Here is a 13,335-nt window from a genome sequence, read left to right as displayed (position 1 = left end):
GTCACCCTTATTTCTCTTAACTACGAAGACCAAATGATACTATAAAAGGATGGAAATTGGAAACCAACAAGGACGGTTTTGTTTGGAGCCTCCCTGAAGCAAACTCTCAAGCTATTTTCTCTACATTTATTTTCAACTACAATTTCGTTTTCCATTATTTTTATTCAGCAACATTGTTTTCTTTTACCGCAATTTATTTACCGTTCCGTTCAGAGCTTTGATTTTTCCCTTCCCTTTTCATTTTTCGCTTAGCCAAAAGTAGTAGTTTCCTACATTGGGGAACTACTGCAATTTATTTAATTTAGTTTAAGCAATTGTTTCGAAGAAGCAGAATCCTACCGACCTGTGGAGGACTGCTCAAGTACTTCAAGATTTGGCATATTCGATTAATCAAAGTTCCGGGTTTTTATTCAATTATTATTATTATTGCTTTATTATTAAATAATCATGTTTGGTTTATTGTCAATGTGTTTCTGTTCGTCGGTGTTTGCATGATTTAACATGTCTGGCTAAACTACCGGTATCGGTATGTAAACAATTTAATTAGACGGGATTTAATAATAATTGGTGTAAACTTCTTTTCTCAAATAATCTTTTTGGTTGTGGTTTTTAATTTAAATTTAATTAACTTTGTCACGAGAGTGAGAAGCTATTTAATACGGTTTTGCCACGAGAGTGGGAAATTAACTAAGGTTAGAACCGACAATCGCGAGAGCGTGAGGGTCGAACTGGATAGTAAAAACTAGGAAATGATTTAAAAAACAGCGAGAGTACTTTAAAAGCAATTAGAACTTATTTATTTTCAAAAAGTATTTTTAACTTCAAATGGGACAGCGAGAGCGTACATTCTAACTTAAAAGTATAGTCCGAGTCAACAATCACGAGAGTGTGAGATAAAGCCTTTTAAATGAGTATTTTCTACTAAAAGATATTTGGTAATTAAAATATACACCGGTGACTTATCAAAACCCTGACGATTAATGCGTTGCATACTGATATCCCTTTATTAATATTCTCTTAAAAACTTAATTTCCTTTAGATTTAATTTTTGTTCAACCAAACCTCTAAAAATCACCGCCTTAGCTAAACATAGTAACATCGATAGCATTAGTTTGACCATCGATCCATGTGGGTTTGATATCTTTTAAAACTAAACAACTAGACTGCGCACTTGCAGTTAAGTATCTGATAGACTATATTTTATGTACAGTCACGAGACGTATCAAGTTTTTGGTGCCGTTGCCGGGGACCTGACTTAGTCAAATAGTGCGATTCTTTCATTGCACAGTATAGACTAAGGTAAAAACTGATTTCCTTTCCCTTATTTCTCGGTTGTATGCCAAGTACTCGCTCACAAGGTGAAAACTTAACACCACCAATCACAGAATTATAGCGTTTCTTATATTTAAGACGTCGAATACTTACCAACAAAGGTACAATATTCCCGATATCTTCTTTCCTACTACTGAACCAGTTGAAAAACCAACCATGGCTACATTAGGACCACATAATCGTCCTCTTAAGTTCTACGCTACCCCGTCCCAACAAGAACCTCACAACAGCATCGCTGCCCTTGCTATCGATCGAAATAATTTCGAGTTGGAACCCTCATTATTATTAGTTGTCCAACAACATCAATTTTCTGGAAATCCTACGGACGACCCTAATGAACATTTGACCAAGTTTGTGCAGTACAAAGACACTGTGAAGGAGAATGGTGTATCTCAAGATGCGATAAGACTACGCCTTTTTCCTTTCTCTCTAAGAGACACAGCTTGGGATTGGTTGCAATCCTTGCCATCCAACTCAGTTACTACATGGGAAGAACTGAAGAACGTTTTCTTAGCTCGATATTTTCCGTAAGCAAAACTGCTATGCTGAGAGCTCAAATCAATGAATTTCGACAAAAAGATGCAGAATCTCTCTACGACGCGTGGGAGAGATACAAAGACATGATGAGGATATGTCCACATCACGGTCTCAAAGACTGGGTGATCATTCACACATTTTACACTGGGCTTTTGTATAACACAAGACTGGCAGTAGACGCTGCTGCGGGCGGTGCACTTATGGACAAGCCATACAGCGAAGCTTATCAACTCATCAAAAGCATGGCCCAAAACCATTTCCAATGGGGAGGTGAAAGAACTCCAGTAGAAAAGTCCCAAACAAAAAGTGGAATGTACGAAATCAGTAGCCTTGACCACATCCACGCAAAGGTAGATGCCCTTGTTCAAAAGTTTGACAACTTGACCATACCACCCGCAGCCATTGTGGCTGCCGTAACTCCAAACTATGAGTTATGTTGAATTCCTGGACACACTACACCAGAATGTCATATATTAGCAGGAGTCCCCACTAATCAAGTAAATTATGCACAAGGAAATCCTTATTCGAATACCTACAACCCAGGATGGAAAAATCATCCTAACTTTTCGTACAAGAACAACAACACCTTGTATGCACCTGGCCAAGCACCCGTTGTTCCACCTGGATATCAAAAGCCAACTACTAATGCTCCTAACGTGCCTAGGAAGTCCAACCTTGAACTAATGATGGAAAGCTTCATAGCTACCCAAGCTCAAATAAATAAAGACTTCTTGAACCAAAACATACATACTAGTGAGCAACTTAAACAATTAGCAAGCAAAGTAGACGCCTTAGCCACCCACAACAAAATGCTTGAAACACAGATTAGCAAGCAAAGTAGACGCCTTAGCCACCAACAACAAGCATCTACTGCTGCTCCCGCTGGCACATTTCTTGGACAGCCACAAGCTAATCCTAAAGGACATGCAAATTTTGTTATATTGAGAAGTGGAAAAGAACTAGACGGACCCGTAGATCCAACACTCCAAAATCCTGCCATGTACCAAAAACCTGGCAAAACGACAACTAAGAAGGTAAGTGAACTAAAGGAGAAGGAAGATAACACCCAAGAGGCCGAAGAGAAAGAAAAACCTTATGTGCCTCAACCACCTTATTGTAGCGGGAAATTCATGATCATCAAGCTATGGATAAGCTAGAGATCAAATAACAAGAGTCGTCATCGCGCTTTTATTGTTTCCAAAGGAAAAGGGAAAAAGTACGAACAAAACCCAAAAAGTAAGAAGTTTTCAAATTAAAACTAATAAAATGTCAGAGATTACAGGTAAGGGGGTTGGTTACACAGAGGGAATGTGTTAGCACCCAAAGTGTCCTAGGTACTCCTAGGGAGTCCTTTTTGTTTGCATATGTACTTGGTATAAAGTGATGTTTACAAACAAATAGAATGGGGGGATGAGAAAAGAATTCATTAATTATATTTTTGTGTTTGACAAGACCTTCGGTCTTGTGCCTACATACCAACATAAAAATGAGGGATCAAAACCTCGTAGTTCATGATAGAAATTTCAAAGTGGATGCATTATTTTTAACAAAAAATTAAGTTACAAAGGCACAAAAGCCTAAAAATGGTTTGAATGAGTTAATTCTTTTTGGCTTTTTTAAAGTTTAAGTCAAGTATAGTTAAGTCTATTTACAAGTTTGTTTTAAGAAAAGAAGTTTGAAAATGCAATGGCATAAGGCCAAAGTTTCTATCTTTTTGCAAAAGTGGTCAAAGTTTAGAACAAAAGTAGTTCACACAAATAAGATTTTGAAAAAATGGAGGGAGAGATTTTGAAATTAAATAAATGGGGAGAAGATGAAGAGACTATCCTATGTACAAAATTAAAAGTTTAGAGTTGAAAAGATCTGACCAAATGGGTAGCAATCCGATAAACAAGAATGTCAATAGAAACCCAGAATTCCCTTGGACTTTTAGAATCAAGCAACACACAAATTCACAATTATATTATCTTAAAGAGTAAGGCATCAAATAAAGATGGCCACATCCAAGCTTATCCATTCCATGATCTTCTCCAAAATAGCCCATGTAACAGATGGATTCCACAAGTCACAGGTTCAAAATAACAGCTTCACAATGATCATGTTACAGATGAACTCAAAAGGATCTTGAATAATGTATCAGATGAAGTTTCAAATTGCAAGCACTTGGTTCTTCAACAAGTTGGCATTGGCCAAGTCCTTTAGCATAGGAATGTTGCCTAGATTCTAAGTCCATTTGTCCAAGATCAAGCCAACAATCCACACAAAAGTCTTTTAGGGTTTTTGTTGTTATTATGTACATTAATGGTCAAAGACCACACAAACAAGCAAAGTATACACGAACAAAATATATCACACAATATGGTCCAAATGGACAAAGTGAAAATTGCATTAACATAAACAATTAGAATGATATGAACAATGGCAAATGAGTAGAAACAAAAATTAAATGGCATTAAAGTAAAGGGCTTGGAATTAAAAGTTAGTAGTTAAAAGGTTAAAAGTTAGTATTGGTTTGCTTTTGCTTTTCATTTTAAGACATTCTTTGGAGAACACTCAACCCACTTATCACAAGCATGAATCCTTGAGCCAAAACATCTTCCAAAGGAAGGAAATAAGGCCAAGTTTCCACGCAATAACATGAAACAGGGGAGACTTACAATCTCACTAACTAGAATGCTTATGCCTTTTATGTCATAAATTTAGCATTATGTTAAGCAATTGTAATTGGACTTATGTAGAAGTCACAACTATTTGAGGTCGGACAATAAAATTTTGGTGTTAATGCATGTTAGACACATAGTATAATGGACTATGCTCATGAAACATACCACACAAAAAAAGAATATGGAAAAGGTGTGGCCTAATCTCATCCATACTCATGTCAATTTTCCAATCAACTAGCCTTAGGATTATGAGATATCATAGGCCAAATGGAATGAATGAATGAAGAAAGGGAATAAGATGAAGTGGGAGGGGAATGGATCAAAACACAAATTGGTCAAAGGAGGACTTTTACCAAACTAATATCATTCATTCATTTTGGGAGATGGAATGTATATTCCATCAATCCCCTAAATCCAATGATATTAATTTGACAAGGTCAAATCAACCTTGACCAAGGCCCAACAACAAGAGTCAAACATAAACAAGTCATCACAATTGGTCAACAAATTTATTTGGCATTTATTCAAATTAAAATACTAAAATAGTGCATTTAAATTAAATATGATTTGTCCAATTTCTAAAATCTAATCAAAACACTGAAGAAATGGCCATGAGATTTATCATAGGTTAAACAAGGTCAAAGGACCTTGGAGAAAAAATTTCATAATTTTTGGACATTCAAAAATATTTTTAAACAATTAAAAACAAATTTAAAATCAATTAATTCATGAAAAATATTAATAATGATCCAGAAAATAATTTTAATTCAGAATATGAAAGAGAAAAATATTTGAAATTTTTTGGTGAAAGTCCCATATTTTTTGGATCAATATTGAATTTAATATGAATTATTGAAAATAATGCAATTAAAATGAAAATTAAAATATCAGAAAAAACGTGGACCACTTGATCTCTCTCAATAATTGAGGTGGCAGATCAAGTGGCCATAAACGCGCTATCCACGATGGACTCAAGTCAGCGCGCCATAACATTGGTAATTCAAATGCACGCTCCATATTAAAACAAATCAAGAGGATCATGTGGCTGTGAGACATGTCAGCGCGTGGACGGAGTTGTAGCTCCAGTCTTCTTCTCCAGTGGACCTTACCAGACTGGTCCATCTTTAACCATCACCAAAATTAAAAATAAGGACATGATACAAAGTAAAAATGGCACTGAGTTCGAATCTGGCCTCAATTCACTCTAACTCCAAGTATATTGAGAGATACATGGAGTTGAAATTTGAGGTACATGAACTGAGTTGCTTCGATTTGGCCTCAAAGAAACTCAATCTTCTTGCCTACATTGGTAGGAATTCAGACAACCAAAGAATCAATAGAATTGAGCAAGAATTAGAGAGAATCAAAGAGGTCAAATTTTTTGGAAAATACCTTCAATGCTTGCAGATGAAGGATTGAATACTCAAAAGGCTATGGATTCCCAGATATTTGAATTTCAAAACAGTGGAAATTCAAACTCAAATTTCAAGTGAATTTCTCAGGTTTAACCTTTGCAATGTGAGGGTTAGAGTTAGGGGATCAAAGCTGGCGCGAATGTGTGTGAAATGCTGAGCATATGAAACTCTATTTATAGCTGAATCCATTGCTTTTTGCACACTTGAATTCACTTTCCAAATTTGGTCATTGATGATGCATGGGTGCATGGGCACGCATAGGCCCATAAAATCATTTCCATAAGTCCACAAATGAGTGTGAGATGATCTGAATTCAGCTTGGATTGCAAGGCAAGTGTATATTTTGATTTGAAGTTTGATCCTTGCCAAGTGATGACACCATGTTCATGCCATGCGCAGCCTATGCATTCCTTGTCCAAAATGAATGAATTTAAGCTCTCCGGAAAGGTGAGATCAAGAGGAATAACTTTCATATTCAACTCTTTTCCATTTGGAGTTTTTAACTTGAAGAAATTTGAGGTGGAAGTTTGGAAATTTTTGACATATCAAAAATTTTCTAAGTGTCAAGCCATATGTCTCAATATTCCACCTTGCTTAACTTTTATATAAGCTTCAAATGAGAAATGTATCTTCATCAAAGTTGTAGATATCTCAAAGAAATTAAAAACGGTCATAAATTTTATGTCATTTGGATTTTAAATGATAGAGTTATGCATTTTTGAAGTTTGGAAAAATCACTTGATCAATGGTATAGGTCAAAAGTGACCTATAATGAAACCTCATATCACATGCTCAAAAAAGTTGAATTATCTCCCACTCAAAACATCAAATTTGAAGTAGACATATTGAATTTTATTTTGCAACTTGGAAATCTTTTATCTCATAAAAATTGAGCAAGTTATGGCCTTCGGAAGTTGACTTTCAAATTAGGGTTTAGACAAAATGACCTATAATGTTTCAACATAGAAAATAATTTTCCAAGAAAAACTAGCTCTAGGTCTCAACATGAAATTTGTTTTCAATGTCATTTAGAGTAAGTTGGATCTTAGAATCATCTTCATATGGTGAAAATTGTAGGAGATAGGGTTTAGGGAGACCCAGTTTTGATCAGATGAATCTATCTGGCCAACCACCATCAACCAACTTGCTAACTTCCAATTCTCTTGACTTTTTAGGCTCATGGTAGATCATATATGCATAATATGATGATTTTTGAAGTGACCCTTGAGAAATTTGATCAATTGGTAAGACATCTTGTTGGAGAAGTTACTCAAGATACCCAGTCAAACTAGGGTTTTCAAGGCAAATCACCTCCCAACTCTTGAAGAAAACATGATCAATATAACATGTAGAGATCATTGGGACTCATATATGATGCTCATAACCATTCTTGGATCAACTCATGGTTGTTCTCTTTGTGATGAGGGTCTCAAATCCTAGATGTGAACTTGATGAATCAGTGGGATCATGCCCTTCCTACAAAAGAGTTAGGCAAATGCAAAGACATATTTTTGGTATTTTGGTTAGTGAAATGATAAAATACAAGTATGATATAATCACAAAGTGCTTGGTGATCTCTCCCAAAACAAACCCAACGAAAGAGGGGTAAGGAGGGTGCCAAGGTATGATCCCAATGCTAATGCTTATGATGGAATTGCATGAGGGATCTTAGGGTCAAAATTGGGGTCTTACACTTATAAACCACCCATTTTGTATCCTTAAAGACTCGCAAATTCTAAAACTGCAGGGCAATTCAAGAAATTTGTTGAACTTCTGAAGCAACTGAATATTACAATTCCCTTTACAGAAGCTATCACATAAATGCCCTCATATGCCAAGTTTCTTAAAGAGATCTTATCCAATAAGAAAAAGATCGAGGATAATGAAATAATTACACTTACTGCTGAGTGTAGCGCAATAATCCAAAACAACATGCCTCTCAAACTTAAAGACCTAGGTAGTTTCTCCAGACCCTGTGTCATTGGGAAGTTCGTCATAGACAAATCTCTATGCGACTTAGGAGCCAACATTAGTGTAATGCCCTTATCCATCGGTAAAAGGCTCAACATGGGAGAACTAAGACCAACCAAGATGTTTGTTCAACTAGCTGACCGCTCAATCAAATATCCTGTTGGTATACTAGAGAATGTCCCAGTACGTGTAGGACAATTCTACATTCCTACAGACTTCATAATCATGGACATCAAAGAAGATGCCATTACACCTATTTTATTAGGAAGGTCATTCTTAGATATCGCCGAAGCCATAATAGACGTGAAAAGAGGTAAGCTAACATTCTAAGTTGGAGAAGAAAAAGTCGAATTCATCTTGACACAATTCTTACAAGCGCCAGCTATAGACGATACCTGTGATCTACTTGATGTCATAGACGAGTGCGTAAGAGAGATGGAGATGCAAGAAACCACATATTCTAGTATAATGAAAATACGAATCCCTCGAATCTTTGAAGATGATAATTGACATGAACCATACCAAAATGACAGTCTAAGCGAATGCTTAGCACTTACACCCAATCACATGCCATGCCCGAGGAAACCAGACCTAGAATTAAAAGAACTACTAAAGAACCTAAGATACGAATTCCTAGACACTGAACTCAAAAGACCAGTAATAGTCAATGCAGACTTAGGACAGATTGAAACTGAAAAGTTATTAGATGTCTTAAGAACATATCCAACTACGTTAGGCTACAACATCGCCGGCCTAAAAGGAATAAGTCCTTCTATCTGTATGCATCGCATTATGCTAGAAGAAGATTGTAAAACCTCTAGAGAACACCAGAGAAGGATCAACCCAATCTTAAGTACTATAGTCAAGGATGAAGTAAAGAAGTTATTAGATGCAGGAATCATATACCCAATCTCCGATAGTCAATGGGTTAGCCCCGCTCATGTAGTACCCAAGAAAGGGGGTGTTACAGTTGTTAAGAACGAGAAGGGCGAATCTATAGCACAAAGAATGGTGACCGGAAGTAGAATGTGCATCGATTATAGGAAACTAAACAAAGCCACTCGAAAGGATCATTTTCCTCTACCTTTCATTGATCAAATGCTTGAACGATTGGCTAAGCATCCCCACTTCAGCTATCTAGACGGTTATTCAGGATTCTTTCAAATTCCTATCCATCCTGACGACCAAGAGAAAACAACCTTCACATGCCCTTATGGTACATTTGCTTAATGATGAATGCCATTTGGACTATGCAACGCTCCCGCAACATTCCAAAGATGCATGATGTCAATCTTCGCTGACTTTATAGACGACATTATGGAAGTCTTTATGGACGATTTTTCTGTTTGTGGGAAGAGCTTCGAAGGATGTCTATCAAACCTTGAAATGGTACTTGAAAGATGCGTAAAGGTGAATTTCGTCTTGAATTAGGAGAAATGCCATTTCATGGTCCAACAAGGAATCATGTTAGGACACGTAGTATCTGATAAAGGAATTGAAGTAGACAAAGCTAAGATCGAAATCATAGAGAATCTTCAACCTCCGAAAACCGTACGAGAAATACGAAGCTCTTAGGACACGTCGGTTTCTACCGACGCTTTATCAAAGATTTCTCAAAAATTACCAAACCAATGTCTGGTTTATTAATGAAAGACGCTGACTTTATCTTTGATGAGAAATGTTTAACAGTGTTTGAACAATTAAAAAAATATTTAATCACCGCACCTATCATGCAACCACCTGACTGGAGATTACCATTCGAAATCATGTGTGATGCGAGTGACTATGCCGTAGGCGCAGTGCTAGGACAAAGGAAGGATAAAAAACTTCATGTGATCTACTATGCAAGTAGAACCTTAGATCCTGCCCAAATGAACTACGCCACCATTGAAAAGTAATTTCTAGTCATTGTGTTCGCTTTAGACAAATTCCGTTCTTACTTAGTAGGAGCGAAAATCATCATCTATATTGATCACGCTGCTATTAGATATTTGCTAAGTAAGAAGGATGTCAAACCAAGACTCTTAAGATGGATCCTACTCTTATAAGAATTTGACTTAGAAATAAAAGATAAGAAGGGTACTGAGAACGTAGTAGCAGACCACTTATCACGAATCGAAGGATATAAGCCTGAACAAATTCCAATCAGTGATGATTTCCCTTACGAACGACTTATAACCCAAATGGGAAGCGACATGTCTGAGCTAACCTTAAATGATACCGAAATAGAAGAATCCGTGGAAGAAATTCATACGAATATAACTCTGCCATGGTATGCTGATTTTGTCAACTACCTAGTTGTTGGAGCACTTCCACCGGACCTATCATACCAACAAAAGAAGAAATTCTTTCATGATCTAAAACAGTACTACTGGAATAAACCTCTGCTTTTCAAAATAGGTACCGACGGTATTTTCCGTCGATGTGTTCCTGAGGATGAAATAGACGATATAATCTCTCATTGCCATTCCGCTCCCTATGGTGGGCACGCAAGCACTTCAAAAACTTGTGCCAAGATCTTACAATCTGGCCTCTTTTGGCCTACTCTATGGAAATATGTCCATAATGCGGTTATAAATTACGACCGGTGCCAACGCACTGGTAACGTTTCAAGACGCGACAAAATGCCACAAACAAACATTTTAGAAGTGGAAGTCTTTGATGTGTGAGGGATTGACTTCATGGGACCATTCCTATCTTCTTTTGGTAATAAGTACATACTCTTAGCTGTCGATTACGTTTCAAAATGGATCGAGGTTGTAGCTTCTCCGACAAATGACACACGAGTAGTAATTAAGTTGTTCAAGAACGTAATCTTTCCTAGATTCGGGGTGCCAAAACTAGTAGTTAGTGACGGTGGCTCCCATTTCATATCAAATATCCTTGGCAAACTTCTTCTGAAGTATGGAGTCCGACACCATGTAGAACACTGTATCACCCACAAACCAGTGGGCAAGTCGAAGTTTCGAATAGAGAGATCAAACAAATTCTAGAAAAGACTGTCAGAATATCTAGAAAAGACTGGTCATCTAAACTAAATGAAGCTTTGTGGGCATATATGACAGCCTACAAGACCCCAATAGGGATAACACCCTTTAAATTAGTCTATGGTAAATCATGTCATCTCCCTGTGGAGTTAGAACACAAAGCTTATTGGGCAATTAAGACCCTAAATCTAAATTATACTTCCGCAGGCGAGAAGCGAATTTTAGACATTCATGAATTGGAAGAACTTAGACTAGACGCTTATGAGAATGCCAAGATATACAAAGAACGAACTAAAAAGTGGCACGATAAACGTATATCTAGGAAAGAGTTTAATGTCGGCGACGTAGTGTTACTATTTAATTCAAGACTTAAGCTTTTTCCGTGAAAACTTAAATCTAGGCGGTCAGGCCCTTTCGAAATTACAAAAGTTTTTAAAAGTGGTGCGATAGAAATCAAGGGTAGAAATAGTGAACCGTTCATTGTAAACGGGAAACGATTAAAAAATTATCATAATATTGACAATAGAGACTATTCAAATAGTCTAAGACTTATAGAGATGCCCGCTCAACCCCAAAACTGATATATCGCAACGTTACTGTCGAACTTACGACATTAAACAAAGTGCTTAGTGGGAGACAACCCACCTCTTTCTAATTTGTTATTGATTTTGTTATTTTTATTTTAAGCATTTTCCTTATTTGACTATTACTTTTAGTTTGCTCCCTTTCCTTGATTCTATGCAGTAATGTACTTGTTGTTTCTCGCTACTAACTTAGTAATATTGAATATTGATTAACAGGCAAACTTATAACTAGTTAGTAACTAACTTTCATCATGCAACAAGTAGATACAATTTTCAGAGGCAGAGTTCAGAGAAGGCGTTATGATTATTTAGCTTAGAAGGATATGGCTTTATTCATATATTATGATGGACCTACCATGGATATGCTAGGTATCCGAGATAGTATCTTGTTTATGTTTAACCAGCTAGGTTGGGAGAATGCTGCTATTAAGAGAAGGTTTGTCACATACCGTGAGCTTACCCTAGAATTCCTTAGCCACTAATTTACAACCCTGAGCATGGTTACGGACTCAACAAAGGGTTGATTTCCTTTAGGCTGTTTGGTATGGATTTCACTTATAACCGTAGAGACCTTGCTGACCTTCTAGGATTCCCTAGTGGACCATTTTTATTCACTATCCGCCAGGAGGAATTAATCGATGACATTGACCTAGATTACTTTTAGGGTAGTTTAACTGGAGATCACCACCCTGACCCACACCAGATAGACTCCCAAATGATACACAACCCTGTTATCCGCTACTTCCATAAAATACTAGCCCACACCCTATTTGGAAAAGAAGAGAATAACACCTTAGTGTCAAGGGATGAACTTTTCATCTTACTCTGTGTCGACCAAGGTCGACATATTAATGTTGTAACATTTATGATGGAAAGATTTATTTACCTTGCAAAGAACAATCGCGCCCCAATCATAATAGACGACCTAGTAACCATGATAGTTGATGCCATTGGACTTAGACGCCCACTTAACGAGCGTACACCTTTTGGATACATCCGACCCATGGATATTGACTTTTGCTTCGACCGAAGAATTATAGGAAACTTGGACCGGATACTTTTGACTACCTAATTAATAATGAAGTTGTCCAACTATTTACCTTACCAAACCATGAGAGAACAAGTGTTCATAACCGAAATAACTGGCTATATGATTTAGATAAACATCACATTGCTCCCCCATCACCTCCTGAGACACCACCTATTTATGAGTATTTAGATGACTCTATCTCTGTTGATGAATCTGACCCTGAAACCCCTCCAAACTACTATAATCTGGATGAACCAGAAATTCCATCCTATGCCAAAAATCTGACCATAATCCTTACCCGTTTGGATGGTTTCCGTACTGACATTACTAATGTGAAAGATGAACTAAAAAGCATGCGCTTTGATGTCTTAGGCTTAATGGATATCGTTGTTGAACAGTTTGATCACTTGAACCAGGCTATAGCTTCTTTGGGACAGCTCCGTGGCTAATTACATCGATCGCTAGATTTTCCTACTCACAATAAAGCAATGAGGACACTTCTATGTTTTAGTGTGGGGAGGGAGCACTTTATTTCTATTATTCTTTTAATGCTTACTGTTACATTTAACTTTAGTCTTTACATTTAATCTAAATGACATTGTTATTTCTTTTGCTTCTATGATCAATTTAATTTACCTCCGTCAGTTTAACTTTGTTATTTTCTTACTGCTGTTAATTCCATATTGCTGCTATTTTATTTTGTACTGCTGCTGCAATTATTTTATTATTGTGTTTCTATACTATTACTGTCTTTACCTTCTTCTAGTTATTATAATCTATATTTTTGCTATGGTACTGACAGTATAATTCACTCAA

The 13,335-nt window shown here is 36.7% G+C and overlaps 1 non-coding gene across 1 annotated transcript; it reads right to left on the bottom strand.

Annotated features, from left to right (window-relative positions):
* Positions 1–1,874: 1,874 nt before the first annotated feature.
* LOC127099912 (small nucleolar RNA R71) lies at positions 1,875–1,981 on the bottom strand. The gene has a single exon (XR_007794374.1). It is a non-coding gene; the product is annotated as a small nucleolar RNA R71 (small nucleolar RNA).
* Positions 1,982–13,335: the final 11,354 nt, after the last annotated feature.

This window comes from Lathyrus oleraceus, chromosome 6 (assembly GCF_024323335.1).
Source record: "Lathyrus oleraceus cultivar Zhongwan6 chromosome 6, CAAS_Psat_ZW6_1.0, whole genome shotgun sequence".
NCBI lineage: Eukaryota > Viridiplantae > Streptophyta > Magnoliopsida > Fabales > Fabaceae > Lathyrus > Lathyrus oleraceus.
Note: the sequence above shows the minus strand (reverse complement) of the source record. Positions and strands in the feature narration are given on the sequence as shown.